The sequence below is a fragment of the Micropterus salmoides genome, unplaced genomic scaffold (genome assembly GCF_014851395.1).
Source record: "Micropterus salmoides isolate LMB-PRFRI ecotype aquatic unplaced genomic scaffold, ASM1485139v1 Ms_hic_scaffold_6, whole genome shotgun sequence".
NCBI classification, from domain to species: Eukaryota; Metazoa; Chordata; class Actinopteri; order Centrarchiformes; family Centrarchidae; genus Micropterus; species Micropterus salmoides.
In genome coordinates, this window is record NW_024044348.1 from 15,831,572 (window position 1) to 15,853,700 (window position 22,129).

The 22,129-nt window shown below is 37.2% G+C and overlaps 1 protein-coding gene across 3 annotated transcripts in view; it reads right to left on the reverse strand.

Annotated features, from left to right (window-relative positions):
* gpc6a (glypican 6a) overlaps positions 1-22,129 on the reverse strand; it is a 285,802-nt gene that overhangs the window by 81,799 nt on the left and 181,874 nt on the right. The window lies entirely within an intron of this gene.

The window sequence follows — 22,129 nt, forward strand, 5'->3', positions numbered from 1 at the left end:
TTAACATTCCTTAAAGCCGAACAGAACTTTTAATTCTTCTTCTCAAGGATATTTTTATATTTTAAAAAGAGGATAAAACCATTTTTAGACATATTACTGCAAACAGTGTCTAACCTTAAAGCCCCTGGGTTGGCTTTTTCCCATGGCAACAGCTGACTGACATTCAAGATTCGGCATAGCTACAGTAGAAGACATGCTGTAAACTTCTGTGGCGGTGCGCTACTGACTGTGAAACCTCAGACTGTAAAGCTTATGAACGTTGTTACAAACCATTTCTTACTCTTTTCAACAAACCCACATGTTTCACTATGTATCGTTAGGGTTTTAATTTTAGCCTCTGTGAGGACATTTGTGCTGTTGCTCGTATTACTCTCTGATAGTAAAAGCGAGCAAGCAAGGCTAATGACTATCCACTGGACTCGTGGAAGCTAGTTAGCTTAACACACATGTAGTACTTGCCAGTAGTTATGTGTGACATATTTCAGGTAATTGCCACAGTGCCTAAGAGCCCATTAAGACCACAGACATGTGGACGTTTATCAAAGCTCACTGGGACACGAAGGGTAGGAAAGTGGGGAACAAGTTTCAGTTAAGTTTACTTTGTGTTGGTATTTTTTTTCACATTAGACACACTTGCCGTCATGTGAACACGCATTTAAGTCCTCAAGACCACAAGTGTGGATACTGGGACAGAGCTGTTTTTTCAAAACCTGCTGAGTCATCGGCAGCTCCTGCACACCCAGTGTTGTATTTGTCCCACATTATACAAAATGGGGCTCTAGCTAGCGTTAGCTAGTTCATGCATCCGGATGTAATGGCAAATAACCAAACTGAAAAATCAGATCAACAAATAATCCTATGACTTTAGCATCCCCTACATAAATCAACACACGTACTAAAAATATTTTATTTCTTCTTTTTAGACACTGCAATTTTGATGCAATAAGTACATTAGTCAAAATATATATATGCTGATTTCTTAACAAAAAATGTACTTCAGCTTCAGTTCTGAGGGGACCCCAGGGGAAAGACCCAGAACTCGCTGGAGGGATTGCATATCTCATCTGGCCTGGGATCCCCCAGGAATAGCTGCAAAGTGTTGCTGGCGAGAGGTATCTGGAATATCCTGCTTAGCCTGCTGCCACTGCGAACCGACCCCGGAAAAACGGAAGATAATGGATGGATGGAAATTACTTCAAACACAGACATCAAAATGCACAAGTGCAACGATACAATTCAAATTTAACATTCACAGAAATTATTATTATTGTTTCTTTGTAATCTGCTCTAGTGGCTTTCTTCCATGTGAGCACCTGATCTCTTGAGCATTAACTCATAAAGAAAAATAGGCAGCATTAACAGGGGAATCTCAGCGAAGCCTCACTAATAGGATCCCATGTTCCTGTGTGCACAGGCGTAAATGTTGGGAAGATCATAACGTATCTCTCCATGCACAAATGTCAAATATTCCTCCTCCCTTCTTTGTAAACAAACATTTCACATGATGTGCTTGCTAATAAACCACACAGGAGCTCTGCTTCTGGTTGGGTATTCTGGCTGGCTGACATTTCTTTGCATTGTAAATTATATCAGTCTCACCCTTGCATGGTGGCCATATCTACTTTAACAATTCATTTCCCTCCTGTGATCATATGGCTAGACCATAAGGCACGTTGAATCATGATGAATCGGTTCACATGCAGTCTATTTTGTTTATAGTGAAAAATGGCTGTGCTGTATGTAGTCAAGGGGGGAAAAAGTAAGAAATGTTTGACAAATTAAAAACAAGAAACATAAAAAATGCAAACATTAGAATCTCAGATGGAGTTTTAAGATTAACATTTTATGGGTATTTAATTTCATATTTAATTTTGACTGAGTTTAAGTTGAGGGCATTTGAAATACTAGTTCTATTTAATATTTAAAAATATTTAAAGGGTAAAACATCAGTTTATTCATTTACATGATTAAAAACAACAAAATGAATTTATATTAAATTGTTCCATTTTATATTAAAATCCTTTAATATTTTGTTTGTTATACAGGTTAGCAGAATTGAAAAATATTAGACTTATTCCTGCCTGACTAAGTCACACACTTAATAAAAACCCTATCAATAAGATTTTCAAAAACACAACATGTAAATAGATGGACAATTCAGACAACTATCATATCCTGATCCACATTCTTGACTGTGTGCATCATTCAAAAATATCACACTATATTTTGGCATAGTGTACACTCAGATCTTGATGGAAAAGACAACGTTTAAATGAACTGCTATGTTAATCCAAACACTCGTACTGCAGCTGGGTTGAAGAGTCAAACTCTGAACAGTCTGACATCTCAAATCCAAAATCCTGAACCCTGCATGATAATCCACTGTTCTGCAAAGTGTGCTAAATCACCAGTTTCAGTGCCCAAGAAGCTTACTGTAATATATTATATCTGCATATCCTCTGGCTCTACATGCTAATGTTACCAGAGGTTTGCTTGCCCACCACGTCCAAGATTGGTGGGAGTTATAGCTCATGCTAAACTGCTCTGGAATCCCTTTGTATTCCTCGCCTTTTTTGCGGCTTGTTTAGCCAGTCCTCCTTTCTTTCGACTGAAATGGTACACCATGTCCTCACCTAAAACAATGACTAGTCCCTAGTCACTCATTCTAGTTTCTTTGCACCTGAGTGACCTGCCATTAAACCTACATTTGTTTAAATATTAAGAGCCTGCAGGGCCTTATTCATTAAATTTTTCCAATTAGACCTAAATCAAGGACACGTAAGCCCCTGTGTATTGTGCATGCAATATTGTATTTGTGTTCCCATTCAGATAACGGAGAATATGTAATACACATTATAAACAAAAGCAACACAATATTATTGATATTATTTACTGTAGCTATGTGTGAAACGACTCAAGAGTTGAGATGTTTTCTTCTACATTTGACTACATGTTTTATTTGAGAATGCAAATGATGACCCATTGTTTCTGCCAAGCTGCTGATCTTCAGGCTACCTAACCTTGCAGGGTCCTAAGAAGGCTGTGGCAAACCTAGGGAATCCACCTTAATCATCACATGATCATTTTTGCTTTCACATTTTGAAATTTAATGAATGAAAGGAGTGGAAAATATATTAACATATATACTCCTGCAATCTGTTCCTTATACTGACTGAAAGACTAATACTTAATAATAAGATAAAATAACATGTGGATCTGGACTACACAAATGTTTTACCTCTAAGCAGGAATAGGCCAGTGGCGATAACCGCATGATGACATTCATTACTATGATTATATGGAGTGTGGTTATTGATTTTCAAATCAAAATGACATTAAATGGCCTTCTGTTATTTAGGCATTTGTGGACTCTGTTCGACTAAAAACCAGCCAAGATTTTTCATCCACACAGCATCATCAAAGATCTCTGCAACAGAGGCTGACATTTTTTCGGGAATCTTGGGTGGGTCAAGGTATTCCTCTGGGATGGGAGTCAATTTCACTATTCATCACAGGGCTGAGACAGGAGAGGAAAAAAAGTCAATGGCATCGGGCGGGGACAGGAATCATAGATCAGTTTTTTTATATAAATACGCAGTTCTAATATGGATAAACTATTTTTTTTTATTGGGAACTGGATAGGATGAGAGTCATTATCCCGGGATTGGGACGGGGCAAGATAATTTATGTGACGGGACAAGACTGAAAATCCATTCCTGTGTTACCCTCTACTCTGCAGCAACTCACACTTTTCATTTGCTGTTTATAAAATCTGTGTGTGTTTGAAAAACAGTTCTGGTTGAATTAATGTTGGAAACTCTCAATGGAGAAATTACTATATTTAACAAACTATAGCCTATGCTTTAAAAAGGTTTCTTATGACATAATTTCAGGTGCCCATAATTGTGAGTGCAAATCAGTTTATTAATTGACCAAAGTTACATGATCTAAACTCAAGATTTGTTAAACTAAAGAGCAAGTATACTGAAATAATTCCCACCCTTCTCTTGGGCAACTGTTTAGTTTTTATGTGATTTCAAGGCGTGTTACCTGGAATGCAGACTGTACTGATAGTTTCACACAGCAACTACTGCTTGCCAACTCATGAAGAGTGAATAGCTCTCTGCTGGCCAGAATACATATTTGGCCAAGGAATTATCATTGAGAGTTATTGACCTTGGATAACTGTCAGCTATCCGGCCTTCATGGTCTTAATATTTAGAAACATGTCTATACATGGGTGTATGCTTCCTGACACAGTCCATTTAGGAATCATACCACATCCAAATCTCTCAAGTAATGAAGGATGTACAAAACAGTTGGAAAAGGCTTCACAAGGTTGCAAAAATATTAAATTGTCTGCTTATTGAACAAACTTTTATTTCTATTACAAATACAATACATATTGCACTATATGAATTGTGGAATATTTTGTACAGCACAACCAAACCTGTCTCATCTTAAGATTAAGAAAAATAAAACCATGTCCAAAAAGCAGTGGGAGTGAAGGGGATGTCTGAAAATTCATGTTAAAACTGCAACTTCCTATAGATTTTATGAAAATGTATTGTACAGAATGAACTTGTTCAAGTTCAAGTGATGCATAATGTTTACCTTCAAATAGATTCTTACTGCATATGTTGTGATGGCTTTAAATTTTTTCATAAAACATGATTTATTAAATTAAAAACAAAAATAGAAATATACAGACTACATTTAAAAAAAGAAAATACATGATACTCACACACAAATTTTTATTTATTTTTTAAAAAGGTAAAACTGATATGGTATTATTACTTATTTTGGGATGTTTAGTTTAAATAACATAAAAAATAAACTAATTTAGACATAAAAAAGCTTCGTCTCCTCATATGTATTTCCTCTTAACTTAAACATCAATTTGCTCAAAGGTTCAAATTTCCCCCATTTGTTCTCAGCAGTGAGAGATAAAGACTGCACTTGTGAGTTTAGCAATCTAACCATTTTTATGAGATTTTGAACAGGACATGATTTTGTAAATCTATAGATATATATATTTTTAGGTTGATTTAGGTTGAAAAACAAGTGAATGTACAGTATTTCTAACAGAGTATAAAACAACCTTATCAAAGTCTTCAGGCTATGTAGTCTCTTTTATAGAGTTTCTTAAAATGTGTCTACTAACAACCTTTCTTTTTGTTGTATTGATTCATTTGTATGTAGTGTCTTAGTTATGTAACAAACAGTATCTTTAAGTTCACAAAAAAGTTTGTTATATAAAGCTGCTGCATTATTATTATTCATCTTGCCACCCTTAGGGTTTTTTTTCAAGGGGAAAGCATAATGAATAAAAAGCCTAACAATCAATATAAAAACTGTGGTAAAGTGAACAGCCACATTAGTACCAGTCATAATTGAAGTTGGACTTTGTAATTTTCATACTGCATACAAAATATACAACGTATTAGTACCCTTGAAGTAATTCTGGGCGTGAAGAATCAATTTTCTCTGAGAGCAGTGCTCCTTTGGTATCTGGCCTAATTACTGTAAATAATTATTATGATTAATAAAGGTGACCTTTCTGTTGCTCTGATAATGACACTTTATCTACATAAAAAAAACCTGCATTCACCCATTAATATTACTTCACACTGTTTGAAAACTCAGCCACTCATTTTTATTGGCTCAAACAATGGAATCTCTAATTCTTAGTATGGTTAATTAAGACTAGATTTCAATTAATAGTCCAACAGTCTTGAATGGCCAGAGGGTGGTTATTGCACAAAGCTTAGCATGGATATTTATATCTTTTAGTCTATTGGATAAATAGCAATGGAATTTGGTATAGGCATTCATGGTACCCAGAAGATGTACTGAATAAGATGTACTAATAAATTTGCAGATTGTCTGACTTTTCTAGCACAATCATCAGGTAAAACATTTTATTTATTCAATTCTTTGATTTAAGAATACTTTAAGAATACCAAATACTAATGACATGCTCATTAGCCTCAGTTGCAGTTTGTGTTTAGTGCTAATTAACAAATGTTAGCATGCTAACACTCTAAATTAAGATGGTGAACATGGTGAAAAGTTATACCAGCTAAACATCAGCATGTTAGCATTGTCACTGTGAGCCATTTTCACATTTTAGCCTGATGACGTTACTATTTAGCTCAAAGCACTTCTGTGCCTAATTACACCATCAAAGAGCTGTTAGCATGGCTGTAGACTCTCAGGGTCGGGTTGTGCTTGAACAGAAGTACGTTCATATGATGTGTTGTCCGACCATGTTGAATATCGAGAATTGTTCTGAATGGCCACAGTCTAAGTCTGAGTGAAAAGCTGGCAGTCATGGAGATGGAGTGACACAATATAGTTTAAATGGGGATAAGAGAGCTACTTTTTCAGACAAACTCTCCTGGAGGGGATTCATAGTGTTGCAATCGGCTGTTCACATTAAAAGTGAATAGTTGTGTCAGGAATTTAAAATAAAAAGAGAGTAAGAGAGAGAAGTTCAGACCCTGGCTCTTTTCTCACCACTGTACAGCTGGCCAATCATTTTATGAAGTTGTCAGCCACGTCAGCCCCCCGACCCAACATCGGAAAGGTGTGTGTGTGTGTGTGTATGTGTGTGTAACTGAGAATTTACTAGTCACCTTCAAGGCTGACCAGTAAATTGTGCTGGTTAAATTGTCTCTGACCTTGTCAGCTCCTATGATCCAGATCATCTTACAGACATAGTTAGTGTTTCATATTCCAGGTTGAAGACAAGGGTGTCACATTTCATCCACTGTTATGTTCAGTGTTATTTTACCCGAGCTGAACATGAACAAAGTACAGTTCTTTTAATATTGGTTAATATGAAGACATCCTCTCGAATACTGAAAACAACGTTCCAGTAAATACATATATAAATAATACATTAAAGATCTTTGTGACATACATTGTGTGACATTGTGGCCTTCTGGGGAGAAATTGGTAGTCTACAAAAAGCACTTTCTCTTTACTTGTAAGGGACTGACACCAACAACCGATGTTTACCTTTGATTGAGATTGCTGACAACACACAATATGTACAAGGGCATGTGTGTAAAAAATTTTACAATATCCCTCAGATGCTTAGATTGTAATGACTTTTTCCATCCTGTCCTTATCTTTATCTTTTTCCATTTCTAAGTTTGTAATAAAAGTTTAAAAAATTTAATGCGATGAACAAATATTAAGTAGAAACAATTTATAATAACCAACTTTAATAAATCTGTAATTTTTATACAGTTAACTATGAAACAATAACTTATTTTTTCTGTATTTACAACAATTTGTTAAGGACCACTAAATGCTGTAATTACTTGATCACTGATAACATTTATATAATAAACATGAGTCATGATGATAAAGGCATTTACAGTACAATTGATAACCATTTATACCAATAATTTTTCTTTTATAAAACAGAAAGAGTCCATTCAAAATTTTATTATGTACTTATTTCATCAATGACCCCCAGTACACGTTTGCTCTATGTGCACTGTGTACTGAAGAAACAGACATGTTGTCAGCCAATTATGATAATATTGTTTATCCTGTTTGTTATCCAGAATAGAGTGCAAGAGTGGACAAACAATTCTTAAAAATTGTTTGTTTCTGTCTCTCCCCTCTATTTGTGGATACTTCCTTGAGTGTTAAGGGAAACCAAACAATGATCAACAATATCAATTCTGTATATGAAACAGTAAGGCTCTATTTTAATTCTATCCTCAAAACAAGTGGGTGAAATAATTTTGTTTGCAATAAATGATTTTCATGCAATCAATATTTCGTGTTAGGTTGAGCAACAGCATTTTTAGTTGATACTGTGATGGACTTTTGTTTACAAACTATACTAATTTATAATTTTTTTTGCCAATGTTGTGTAAATTCTGCCCCCAAGATTGTGTTTCTCATTTGGTTTGGTTCAGTATTAAATAAGAATATACATGAAAGAAAATGGCAAATGGGAATCATTACTGGCACACAATTGCAAGCATTATTGGCTGTGTGACTTTTTCTCTCTCCATGGACACATATTTAAGCTGTAGCCAAACAACAGTGTTTTCTTAATATTTAGCCAAGCTGTCTATGATGAACTGCATTGGACTGTGACCCCATGCTTTTGGGGTCACGGAACAAATATTTCTCTAGGGCTCATTGGTTTCATTTTGGGATTAAAAACTATTAACATTTTAAAGCACAAGTATAAAACACAGCACTATCGCTAAAGGGAGAAAAGCCTCATAATGTAAAATTACTTTTAAATGGGCAAAATTGCTGGACAGCTGGACAGTGTAATGGACAGTTACACAAAACAAAATTATTATAAATAATACAGGTTATTCCATTACTGAACGTTGTGATTTTCTGAAACACACTTAATGTATTAAAACTAAAACTAAACTAAAACTACTCAGTCTCAGTATTTCAGTTTACTCTTTGAGTATTCATGGACAAAAACATAAACCATAAGATAAAGTAACAATAAACAGAGTCTCATTCATTAAATGCACATAAGAACACCCTGATTCAAAACCGATTTATTAAACATTTAGAAAAATATCTTTTCAATCATATCGGTGTTGATGTTGATGAATCCCAATCATTCATTAATGGAAAGCATGAAAACAGGACCTTAATCATCAGGAGTTGACATATCCTAATGACACTGGATGAGAAACGTCATATTAGTCAGCGGCGAACACCCACATTTATAATCAAGAGGACCATCATGACATTTACTAGAGTGAAAAATTAAAAGCTTCAGTAATGCAGCATTTAAGGCAATCAGAGCTGGCTAAAAAATCCAACTACCCAGCAGCAGCAGAGGCACTACTGCCTCACAGAAGAACAACCTCTGACAGGGGATCACAGAGGCAGTGAACATCATATCCTTTCACAAACCAAAAAGTTATCCTGACTTTCCAATAAAGTGCAAAACAGCAATGCAGAGGAAAGTTAAAGGCCACAGGAGTAGAGACCAGTGTGTTCTCCCAAACTGATTCTGGGAATGTTTCAGGTTCTTCCAGTGGGAGCAGTGCAATCACACCCGGCTCTGAAACTTTTCACCAGCTGATGGACTAGGAAAGTGATTCTCCCCTTAATCTCATGTCCCTCTGAGTCCCTAATTACACATTAAACAAACACAAAAATAGCATCTACAATAATCTGACACTTTTTTCAATCCCCTATTCATTTCATTAAAAAAAGGTTGGCATACAGTAACCTGAGGCCGGCCTATAACCTGTGCAATGTTAACTTTCAACAACAAAAGCCTAAATGATCTGTTAACACATGCTCTGAGTTAGGTGTAAATTACAGTCAGATGTCAGAATAAATTGGACCATTTTTCCCTGCTTACATCAGTGAGGACTTCTGAATGGACGCGGTGTTACCTTGTTTGTTTGTGTGACTGACTTTGTTTCTAACATGTTGAGGGCCACAGCATAAAAAGGATTCACATTTTTCTTCTTTGCCATTTTAATTCTGCCTTTAAAGTCTGCACAATAGCGACTATTGGCAGTTAGAACTAGCTACCGGAGGGAAAATCACAGGAATGGGAGCACATTTTACCCTAAGGTAAAGGGTAACTGAAGCTGTTTAATTCATGTGTTATTACATATATTGGCATTTCAAAACTGTCAAAGTGAATGGATACAAACAAACATACTCAACTTTGACATTTGAAGGCTAGCCAAATTTGCTTTAATTTTTTTTTCTGGGGATGCACAGAGTTGTGCAGGAAAAATAGACATACGTACGTAGCATGGATATTGATTAAATGGTAGGTCAGTTCATGCATGGTTATTCATCAATCAAAATCAAATTCACTTTAAACTACAAGTGAGAGTAAACCAATAGGTGAATACATGAATACTAAAGGCCTTCATCCTCAGGCAATATCACTCTACTTTGATGACAATGCATTTTCAACTGATGACATTGTGTGCAATGATACTGTACGGAGCGACCAGGTGGTAAAATCCATTCTCCCCACATACATGATGCATATCACACTGGAACTGACAGCATCAATACAAGGGGCTCGTAATTAAAGCCCTCTGTTGTAGGATATTGAGGAACGGGAGGCAAATTTCTCAGAGCCCATCAATCACACGGTGGCAGCTCATTTAAAACAAATTTAAAATTAAAGTTGCACCAGCCACTGCCTTTTACAAAGAGCAATTGTTTTCTGACAGCTAAGTGAATCTCTGCTGAAATCTCTGGGAGAAAGGTTGAGTGTAGAAGACTTTTATGCAGAGAGCTGACAGACTGAATAGAGGAGCCCATTCTCTTTTCTCAAAGAAATAACTTTGGCTGTACTTGATGCTCTCTGATAGCAGCAGAGGGGGGGGGTCACATTTTTGCCTTGTATAATGGGCTTTTAGACACAATGGCACACAGCCAGCTAGCCAAAACAGAGAAATTTTGCAATTCAGCATCTGTTGTATTAAAAGAAGCTTGGTGGTGTCCAAACGTACCATCTGGCTCTGTAAATAAAGGATGAGTGGATATCCATGCCAGCTTCTTCTGCAGAAATGTAAATTGGTTGAAACATAATTTGTATCCAATAAATTGTAATCAAGGACTGTTATCACATACATATTTTGCCAAATATTTTACACAAAAAAGATGAAAATACTAGTATAAGTAGACAAAGGCACCATACCATGCTATTGTGGCCCAAAGTCGATTGCTAAAGTTGTAGACACTGCTATCATCCACTGGGATAAGCTAGGGTTCTGACGCATGAATTAAAAACATTAAATTTTGTAACATCTAGTCTACATGAAGATTCTCACACTGGTATGCAGTAGTCATTGGAGAGCCAGGCACATGTTGACATTTCTGACATTTCAGTGAAAGGACAAATCACTGACATGCTTTAATAAGAGGCTTTTTGCTTTATATTATCTGCAGAGAACCTACATGATAGAAATAACTGGTACTGTATGTTAAACAGGCTCTGAAGGCAGGCAAAGGATTGACAATACCAACAACAGTACAAGATTTGCCCTCAATTACATTCAGTTTCTTGCTCTGTCCCTGACTTGACTTCATGATAAATATAGTGGTTAACTACACTTGAGATATATCTACCTACTTCCTTCCCTAAAATGTTTCTGTTGGGACTTCATTTCTGGGGGATTCTGCCTAACGAACACGTTATAATGCATATGTTGACACATTTGTTACTAGAAGTAGATGGGAGCTCAGTAGGTCCACAAGTACAACATCTAAAATACAGTGCATTCTTACATAGTAAATTAAACTACAATATGTATGCAGCTGGCTAACATTGAAATACAGCTTAAATGTTACCACACCTACAATAATAATTAAATAGTATAATATACAATGATGTAACAATGAGCGCATTATGGCATTTATCCAATAATACTTGGGTACTTGTACATATGTAAGATTTTGACTGCAGAATGTTTACTTGTAATGGAGTAATTCTATCCTTCTATTGGTATATTGATATTTTTACTTAAGTAAAAGATCTAAATACTTCTTCTGTACAACTATCCAAATGTAACTTTCAGGAATTAATATGCAGAATCAAAACAGCATGTTTCTTACATTTCTTACCGGTTCTGGTCCTCTGTACCCAAACCTATGATGTGATCTTGCTGCCAGCGTACCAAGCCGCAGGCAGCGCGATAAAAGAACTAAATCATCCAAAGAGAACACTGATTTGTGATTGCCTCTGGTGTGGATAAGACTGGACTGATTTTTTTAAGACTTGCTGAATGATGGCATGAACCAGGAGGGACTTTTAAATAAAGGACGATGGTAAATTATATGAGAGGACTGGAGCAAAACTGCATGGCTTAGGCATAATAATGAAATAAGAAGGAGAGGAGGAGGAAGGAAGTTTTTGTTTGATCTTTCAATAAGATCCAATGAATGCGGACCTTCTTCTGCTTATTATTACTTTGACATACAGCAGTTCTCCAGTACTACCAAAATGACCAATTCATTATTATTTGTTTGCGAAGCAAGATGACATATTAACCCTTACAAAACCAATTAGCTTGACGTTAAATGTTATCTAGAACATGTTTTTAAAGATGAAATCATGACAGATATACTCTATTTCTAATGCAGTCATTGTGTTCAAGCGTCTTGTGTCTCCTCCTTTGCACTGCGTGACTGCAGCATCGCTGAAGCTCTGCTAACAAATTGTTGGATCCAATCCAAGTGCAAGGACGTCAACATTGTTTGACAACCTCATCAAAAAGAGGAGACCAATAAACCAATAAAGAAGACAAAATATTGGCCAGAAAATGGGCTTTATTAACAAGCACGCACAGAGAAGACCACACACAGAAAGATGAACGTAAGTGGTTTGGATGGCTGTGACTAGGCTAGCCTACATAGTCTGCTAGTTTCCTTAGGTAGTAATCCTTTCCTGATCTGTATCAAAACCAACAAGTCTCAGCTCTTCTAGCATGGAAGGTCTTTAACAAGAGAGGCGGCCTTTTCCCACATTCATCACTCCTGCCACACATCAGTGGCCTGTGTGACGGGGTGGATGCAGAAGAGTGCATGCTACATGGGCCTATCATTGTGAACCACAGGAGATGTGCTGTCTGTGGAGCCCAAAGCATGATAGTCAGCTGGTAGTGTCATAGGTCTCTGTCATTTAACATTCAGGAGGTCAAATAATAGTTAATAATAGTAATCATTATTGCATTGTTTTAAAATTCAGGTTTCTAAAGAAGTGCTTTACACACATTTCATTGCAATGTTGAAATATAATCAAGTTATCATTTACCTAAATGTGATTTATAAAATCTTAACGGAAGTTTTCATTTTTCTGGCAAACAACCTCACATAAACATTTCCTGATCTGCCATCCATGTGATTAAGATTTTGTTAAGTTTAGGCAACAAAACTCCTTGGTTAAGCTTAGAGAAAATCACCTTAGTGGGAAAAAGAAACCACTGTTGACTGTCAGACCATCCACCCACCCTGCCTTCTCACTGCTTGTCAGGAAAATGTAAATGTCTCATTTCAAGTATTTGAAAAAAGACCAATGCTGTTGTTTTTTGTGGCGAAGACACAGTAGGGGATACAATGTCTTCCAAAAAAAAATGTTGGTGCACATCTTTCCACATGGAAAACATAATGACAGGGATTTCAATGTCTTCAGAAACTGAAATGAATTCAAGTTAAAATGGGACATCGTCTGCCCTTGGCGGCATATTTGAGGTGCCATGTATTGTATTGCATTGCAACTCGCAGACAAGGACATCTGTTTTCTCTTGGGAGAATCCAGCCTTAACTCTCCATTGCAAAACTGACGGCGCACCATGTAGCGGAAAGCTCTGCTTTTTAACAGGAAAGAGAGGAACTGATCTGATAGACAATGATTGATGCTAGACCCTAACACACCCACGGATAATGTATTCTTCCTAATCCCAACCCACTCTCACCTGCACTGCAGAGATGTATGCCCCTGTCCTCAAAAATAACAACCATAATCACCCTGTCTTGTGTGCCTGTGAGTCATTCACTGTGCTTTACATTATGTGCAGCTAATTTATCATAACAACACAAGGTGCTGCAATATGTACCTACAATATGTAAAATAAATTGACATTTGAAGACAAGATGACAAAGTGGTATTTCAATTAAATCAATATACAATAATCCCTTAAACATTTTCAGATACCTTAGCATTATCCCCATATAGACTTGGAAAGTAATGAATTCATTTTGTATTCTAAGCACACAAAAATGTAATAGTATTCTGTGATTTTAAAAGTGTCTTGCACAGTATGCACATTACATCATTCCTCTTTGCTCCCATCTTTGGTGTATTTAAGTGTTTAGCTTTCAGGCTTGTTCAAAGGCTCATTATACTTAAAACCTAAGACAAAAGTTTTAAAAATATAAAAATGTTATACTTAGTTATACATATGCAGTGAAATGCAGGTTGGCATTCCCTCCAGGCTGTGCTAAAAAGGCAATAAAATACAATTTAAAATAAGAGTAAAAATAAGAATTCAAAAAACAAATATAAAAGGATAAAAATTCAAAGTATTAAAACGTTCAAGTATATATTGGCCTGGGATGTTATCATTATCATGCAATACCTGCCTAATGATCAATTTGCTGTACAGTGACAGTGGAAGTATGCTAATTGCTCTTTCCATAGAATTATATTATTTTAAGTTCTTCTACACAGTAAATATAGTAAGTTGTCTCAAATAAATATAAACAGCATAGTGAATTAACTTTCTCACCACAGATGGGTCACTACTGACTCTAAATTGGGCCTTTGGGGATCATTTTCCTTCAAAACCACCTGCACTATCTACTGAGTGTGAACTTTGAGGAGTACTTGTCATTATCTTAAAGCACTAAAATAATTGTCCTTGAGGAAATTAATTACCTTTGTGCACTGTTGCTGTGTAGAAAGTGATTTAGAGTTAATGAAAGCTGAAGCACTGTCATCTCTTCCACAGTCCCTCATTTTTCAGGCTAATAAAGCGAGTTGAGTTGGTGGGTCACCCCAAGTTGCCCAGAGCACACTGCATTTGTGCACATGATTCTTTGTTTTGTGCCTTTTTTGGCCAACATGAAAAAAACAAAACAAAGAAAATTAAAGATTATTCTGCTTCAGCAATCATGTGAAACTAGAGTATAAAATCATCTCAGTCAGGCACCTGTTTTGCAAAACAAGCTGCAGTCTCCACCACGATGAAAATTAGTAATGTAAGGAGATTAATCAGTGACGGCTAATTGCATTACACTTCAAAGATAAAGATACGATTATGAAGAATGTGAAAATTCATACTGCTATCAGAGGTAACTGTCAAGGCAATTAAAAAGCTCTACCATTATTGTATCCTAAATCTTTTGTTGAACTCTGAGATTCATTGTGATTTAGCATAAAAACAATCTGAGGACAGTTTAGGGCAGTTTGATGCTGAAATTAGTATGAGATGTTTATTGGCTGATAAGATTCAGTCCCTCAAAAATATCTACTGCACCAACTTCCATTAACATAATAAAGAATGCAACCTCACACAATCACACATGTCCATCACTGAAACAATCCTGCTCATCAAGATAGTTCAGATACAAAAAGAGGTGAAAAGAATAGGTTGCTATTTCAACAGCACTCTGCAAATTGTCCAACCAAACTGAACTGCTTCAAAAAATTTTACCCAACCTGGGAGGAAAACAAGCTTATAGACACCGTCCCTTTCGCCCTCCTAGTGTACTGAGTGACTGCACTGCACCTACACCCATTGCAGATTGATCCTCTTATTTCTTGTGAATAGGGCCCCTCAGCCTGAGGCTCAAGACCTGTTGTGTCTATAAATCTAAGGAGAAATGAAAATGAGGTATAGCCAAGGTGGCCGCAGGCTCAGGATGACTGCCAGGCATAAACTAATTAGTGTGGACAGTGTTGAATGGAGAACATTAATGGAGTTGGAGTTAGTAACAGCACCTAGCAGGTTATGAGCTTTTTTAACCAGTTGTATTTGGTAAAAAATGTGGCCACTTTTTTACAGTATATACTTTGCATGTCCACATATACACATTTACAGTTTCAGTTTGCTTTACTCACTGAAATCTCTCTCTAAACAGATTTCTCTGTCCAGCCGTCGTATCCTGAGAACAGATGATGTCCAAAATGTTGAAATGCTATTGAAAGTTATATGCAGTTATAAGCTTTATGAGCAGCAGCAAGTGATTGGCAAACCTTTTTGCCCTGGGATTCCCTGGACCATGTAGAAGTTGCCCTATCTTATTCCCGAAGGGTGTTGCAGGCGCATTTCAATGATACGCCGCCAGTGAGCCTTGCTGCCAATTTCCCCCACTGGCAAACATCTGTAAAACTGTTGACAGGACATCTACAACAATAAACAAGGTCAATTATTATTCTCTGTATTATGAATGTTTAAACCATGAAGGTTTAATATTTATAAAACTGTCCTACACTAATGTGCATGTGCGGTGGGACGCACAACATTGAAGAAAGCATTAAGTGGGAAAACATTTTCGGTTTATGGGCTGGGCGAGGAAGTTTTATTTGCAAATTTTGGAATCCGGTATCCAGGTCGTATAATACATCCACACTGCATATATTATGAAAGGAAGTTTGCAGTCACTAATCAGAGCTTTCAAAAGTGCTGCTTTATAACCAACATTTTTGGTTATACTACCATTATTATGAAAATAACAATAACCATTTTAATCATAATATGTTTTTTGCTATATTGACATAAATGTACATTAATCCAGGAAATAAGATTCTTTAGTAGCCCCCCCCCTCCTCCACCCTTCCACCCCCCCACCCCCTTATTTTTGATGCCAAACAAAAACCCTTGCATTTAAAACATCACTGCCATGAGCAGGTCATGAAATTAAGTGCAGAAAATGAAGCAGAAATCCAGTTGAGTGAGAGTGGGCAGCATAATCCCATGTATGAACATTTAATTAAGCAGTCCTTTCAGTGCCTCTCAGCCATTTGCCTATTTGCAGGGACCCAGCTTCCTTAAATCACATCTCTGATGTTCTGTATTAGTTGTTAATTAATAAGTTGACAATAAGATATCAAACATGACCACTGGGAGAAATTATTTGCATTTTAGAAAAAAGGTGTGAATTTTTATATTTTGTTTTTCCCCAGTTTGTTCCATCATTCCATTTCAATGACAGATTAAATCTTCAAATACTATATATTCGACAGGTGAAATTAACATCCTTTCTGATGCAAAATAAATATTATATATAAAATAAAATATTTTATTCTTTGATTTATCTTGAAGTCCAGGTTTTATTTCAAAACCGATCTTGATCGACCTTTTCAGAACACTGCGCTGCATTTTCATTCATATTAGAGCCACACTGCTGGCACAAAGTCTTGTGTGATGAAAGAATCCAAAAGGCCAAATCATGTTTAAGTGGCATTTTGATGACATTTCTTTGGCCTGTTTAACCTTTGGTGAGTTTCATTTTTCTTGTGCATTACATCTTATCCATGCAGACCCATTTCTCATTCCCTACACCACCAAACACTATTTTTATAACTTCTCAGCAGAAACTCCTGGATAACTGCAATAGGAATAGAGACAGAGGCACCACCAGTACAGCTGAAAAGCAGAGAAAATTAGAATTCACTGTTGTTTTAAAAGGTTTAGGGACAGAAATAAAAAGCATGAGAGTGGACTGTTTTGAAATGTCATGCATGTTAGTATCACATACAATGGAAATAAGCAGTGGATCTATGTTTATACTGTAAACATGATCTAAGCCTGCTAACTCCATGGAGGAAAGAGAGGGATAAGCATTCTGGCAAAGATTGCTGCTGGTTTGGCTCAGACCAAAAGTTGTTGGCCTGCTCTCTAAGGTTCATCGCTGAGATTGTCTTTTTTGGACTTTTTGTTTGGGGGTAAGGGGAAGTGTTTTTAGGGGTACCTAAACTACCAATGTGGCGACGTCGTATGGTGAGTGTATGTTTGTATGAAATTGCCAGAGAGCAGCACTTGTTTATCAATTTTGAGAAGTTTAGTCATTGTCAGCAGCCAACAAGAAGTGCTGAATTCAAGAGATAAGGTTGGCAACAATTACAATGGCCTACAATGCAAACTGTGAGAGCAGTTTTTAGTTACATTAGTGTCGCAGTTCTTGGGATGGCAAGGTCATTCTGTCAGTTCACCACATTCATGTTCCCCACATGATGAGCTGTTATAACATGGGTGACAGGGGTGGAAACAGCAATTCTGTGATAATCAATATATCGCTATACAGTCATAAAATGATACATCACGAAATCTGTCTAACTATGATTAGAAAATGCCCCTAAAAAGGTTTTCTGTATTTATTTGCTGCAAATTCAAACTGTTAGAAAACAGCACAATTCTGCAGCACACATTTTTCAGCCAGTAAATTAAAACTCCAGAACTACAGAGCATCCATGAAAAATCATTATAAAAACTTTTATTTATAAAAGGCATAAAACATACAAATTCACTGAATTTACAGATTTTTTTTTGCTGAGTGACACAGCATTGTGCTGTCCTTTCTCCACCTAGTGATAGCTGTAATTTTTTAGGCCACTGGGGATTTTGGGGCCCTGCGATGGACTGGCGACCTGTCCAGGGTGTACCCAGTCTTTCGCCCGATGTCAGCTGGGATTGGCTCCAGCCCCCCGCGACCCTGTACGCAGGATAAGCGGTTGACGATGGATGGATGGATGGATGGATGGTAATTTTGGGTTTGAGTTTTGACCCTTTGGGGTTGCTGTGGCTAGTCTGTGTGTAGTGCAGAAGCAGCAGAGTAGCAGGTCAAGACAGGGGAGTTAGCTCTTTTTTATTTCACACAGAGCTCAGGAAATATGTACCTTAAGTATTTGCACAGTTAATCACGCAGGATGTTAAGCATGTGAAGCAAAATGTGTAGTTTATGTTAAGATTATGTTTTCGTGATCAAGATGCTAATGTCCATTAGCACATTAATGGAGATTCCCATTATACGTTAGCTTTGAGCTAACCGTCAAAGCTCTATTTCTTTTTTTTTTTTTTATGTATCGATATGATGGGCTGGAATATCGATTTTTTGGCACACCTGGGTGATCCACTGACAGTGACTCCACTGTCCTAAAACTCAAATTCTTTATTTGTACAAAACTGTGGTTTACAACAAAAACTCAGGAAAACTAATGAAATCCCCCACAGCCTCTGCTGTATGTGTTTAGTCCTAATTAGCAAATGTTAGCATGGCAACACTCTAAGGTAAGATGGTAAACATTGTAAACATTATAACAATCTCCATGTTAGCATGGGGAGCATGTTCACATACTTTTCAGAATTGTTATTTAAAAATTGCCTCAGATCTAACAACAAGACAAGTCATTTACTTTCACTGCCCCCACTGAAGTGAACTATAAACCTCACCACTCAGCACATGAGACACCACATAAAACATGAAACTTTTCCCATTATGGTCTGCCTCAGTGATTGCCTGCTTCAGCAGGGACTCTGTAGCGTTAGCTTGAGCCAAGAAAAAGCTCTGTACCTCGCGGAGGGAGACAAACCATTCACAGCAGCTAGTTGGCTTGTTTTTGTAGTTAATGAGGCTTGAAAAGTTTTAGGAATGAGAAAAGTAGAGCACATTCTCACACCTCACTTTTGCTGTGAGAAATGGACACTCTTCTGCTTAGGCGCAAGGTCGTACTTTGCTTCAGATTTAATGAGACACAGTGTGCATATTTGGGTATTAAAATAAATGCTGTAAGGCAGAAACATGAAGCCAAGAAAAATTTTAGGTCTACGTTTAATATTAATATTAATAAAGGGTGTTCCCCACCTCTTGCTCAATGCATGCTGAGATAAGCCTCAAGTCTGCAGAACCCTCAACAGAATAAGCGGATACAGCAAATTAATGGAGATGGATGGAAAACTAAAAAAATTAGATAAAATAAGACATATCGTAGTGACATATCCCCTCTTTCTACTTTGTGAATTTGTTCTCTTCCTTTGTAAAGCCAACACTATTTGCCAATTGTTTCACTTAAGGCAGTCACTTGTGCACATAGAACAGTTGTTAGGTGAGAAACCCCGCTGGAAATATTATCCATTCCACATTATGTACTCTAGAAGAAGGCGGACAAAATAACAATTCAATCCAACAGCCCAGAAATGATGCTCATTCTGTGAATTTTGCACTGTTGAATTATTGTTGAAACTGTGTCAAACTGGTGGTGACTCAAATCTCCAGTTTGAGGCTGTATTTCGTGTCGTTATTCAACTGCATTATATAGTGGGGTGTTGTCATTATTATCTTGTTCATGTTAGACAAAGCGGTAAACATACCAGTAAAACAATGACCCTAGAACCCCATCGCAGCACTGCACTACCTCCAGACCATTATTCAACCCTTCACTCTCTTCCATTTCTTCTTTACTTCACAGTCAGTTTGATGGATTCTGTCTCCATTTCCGGGCACAGGCTGAAAACCTGTCGCTTTCAACTAAGCTCTCCTAACCTCCAGTACTCCACACTACCACCTACCAGAACCAAAGCTCATGACCAACCACTGCTTGTGGCTCTTAATTTACTTTTCTGGGTGATGGCACACTGATTTTTAAAAATTGAAAAGAGAACTGGCTTACTGTATGACAAAGCCTGGATGCTGAGAGGTACAGGACAGGATCAACAGCAGGTTTGTTAAAGCCTATAAAAGAGCAGTTTTAAATCACTATGTGGGACGTGCGTGTGTTTTTCTGTGCACAGTGAGAGGCCCAGGCTTTGACAGAAACCAAAAGATAAATATTCTTAGGTTGACTGACACATCTGGAGTGGTATGGGTTCATGATCTAACTTTGTTTCCTTTCTGAATGCTTAGCTGAATCTCTGTACCGTGTGACATCCCAGAGCTGTGAACAAGCTGTCGGCACCAAGAGATAACACAAAACGGGTTGTTAATTTGCAACAAGGTCAGATTCCAATTATTGTTACTTCATCAAGAGATTTAATCATACAGGGCTAAACTTAGTATTAACTTTGGGCAATGTAAAGCAATAATTTTTTGTTGAGCCCATTTGTTAATGGTATAATCTTACCATTCCCAGGTTTAGAAACATACTAATGTTAGCCCTCAAATATATAACAAACTCCCACAAGAACCACTGAAACATGAGGTGCAGTAATGCTGATCATGAAAGATCAGGACGGCAGAGCTCTGCCAGTGACCTCCACCCAGTATCTACAGCACATTGACCATCAGTGTTTGAAGAGTGCTCTTATTGGCTTGTTAGGCTTCAGTTTGTGATAGTACTACCAGCGATTATATTATTGCACAATTGCTGTGATCACCAATTGGCTTCATCCAGTGGAGAATACACTAAATTGCTAAATGAGTTCATCCACAACTTATTATTAACCAGCAATTAAATGAAATTACATAATGATTTGATTACAATGACCGTTGCTGCTTTTGCAAATTGCATATTAAAAACATGCATAAGCACTAATTGTAAAATTGTATTGTTCAGCAAGACAGAATTTCCTAATCCGTCTATTCAGTTAAAGTATTTTACTTTCCTGTGATGATGGCACTTCTCAAAGCTTTGGACTGTGAGCCCACCCCCCTCATGGGGGCAGCTGTATACTTTATGGGCCAAACCCCACCTCCGTACCCTGCAGGCTAGCAGCTTGATGCCACATTAGACATAACTAGCATACCCCACCCAACTCTCCAACCGAAATGTTGGCGATTGGATTGTGACACAACTTGTAACACAAGATGTGTACAATAATATAATTATTTACCAGAATATGATAATTAAATAATATACTATGACACCTTACCAGCATAAATGCACTGGCCTTGCAATCAAATGACTCTGCATGAACCATTATTCTTGGAAAGTAGTAATGTAATTAACTCTGAGTAGTAAAATATAAAGTTGTTACCAAGTTAACCACTTTGGCTCTTTACCAAACCTCGGGGGTAAAGCTACAGTTCCTCTTGTCTGTTCAGTTAATTATATTGACAAAAGCCACCTTTGCTGAGGGCATCTCTGCGTCTTCCAAAATCTGACACAGAGTTCAGTGTTGAGAGGCACTGGAGAAGTCAATTAGCGAGGCTCAGAAAATCAAAGTGATTTCCCCCCATGGATGATATTCACACCCGTTGAATAGCAAGGAGCAAATTGGCTGCACACACCATTACATTACTGTGACCCCGTGGATAAGCAGCTTTGTCTCAACCTGGCTGTTGGAGTGCCTCTCCCCATGAAAGCTTCCATGCAGAGCTTTGTCAGACTAATCCATCCTGCAGAGTGTTTCCTGCGCTTGAGTGAGGATACTTAGTTTCCTCAGAAGAAAAAAAACACAGCCTGTGTATTGTTCACTTCTATCCTTGTTACTGTGTCATTTCTAAATGAAGGTTAGCTTTTGTTTAGCCAAGAGAAGGCCCGCAGCCATGGCCAGACTCTACACAGCTCATGTTCTCTGGACGGATGTTGTATGACAGTTTTGCCGCTTCAGCCTGCAGTCTCTCTTACATTTTGAAAGGCAAAGAAGAAAGGTGGGAAGGGGATTTTGTCAAATAGTCTTTTTACTCTGTTTCCAATGCTTTCATTTGA